Here is a 635-nt window from a genome sequence, read left to right as displayed (position 1 = left end):
GCCCCCCCTGATTAGTTAAATTAAAAAATAATTTTTTAAGATATAGTTAATTTTAAAATAATAAGAAATTAGAAATATGGAAATAAATAATATTGATAGAAAAGTGAAATTTATTTAGTTTTATTTAAAAGATTGGGAAAAGAGAGGATTTGGGTTGGGGGTTTTAAATAAGTTAATAAGGAAAAGATGTAGAAGATAATTTTGATATTTTCCCGATAGGAGGTTTAAAAAAAATTTAAAATTCCATAGAATTAAAAGAAATTTAAATTATTTTCGAGTTAAATAGAGAATAGAAAAAGTTTTTTTAAAAAAGGGAAAAAATTTTAAGGTGGGGGTAATTTTTTGGTGGGAGGGAGGGAGGAAAAGGAAAAAAAATGGGGAGCGTCGCCGCGACCCCTGCCTTTCCTCCTCCCCTCCCCCATGCACTCTCACTTTCCTGGCACTCCCCCACTGTCCCTGGCCCCCTTCTCCCCTCCTCCTGCCTGTTTTCACATCCGCCGCTGTAAACAAACGGCGGTCCGGGCGTGCTTGTGTAAATGTCGGCGCTTGATAGAAATGAATTCCCGAGAACCTCTGGCGTGACGTGGCTCTGTGTTCACTCGGGACTCACACCTTCCGGAGCCAGGGGACACGGC

General features: G+C 39.5%; 1 protein-coding gene across 1 annotated transcript in view; it reads left to right on the top strand.

Annotated features, from left to right (window-relative positions):
• Positions 1–635, top strand: part of LOC119594252 (nuclear hormone receptor FTZ-F1-like) — a 9,624-nt gene that overhangs the window by 1,006 nt on the left and 7,983 nt on the right. The gene's annotated exons all lie outside the window — the stretch shown is intronic.

The sequence above is a fragment of the Penaeus monodon genome, chromosome 33 (genome assembly GCF_015228065.2).
Source record: "Penaeus monodon isolate SGIC_2016 chromosome 33, NSTDA_Pmon_1, whole genome shotgun sequence".
Classification (NCBI taxonomy): domain Eukaryota; kingdom Metazoa; phylum Arthropoda; class Malacostraca; order Decapoda; family Penaeidae; genus Penaeus; species Penaeus monodon.
The sequence above is the reverse complement of the archived record's forward strand: the minus strand, read 5'-3'. Positions and strand labels throughout refer to the sequence as shown.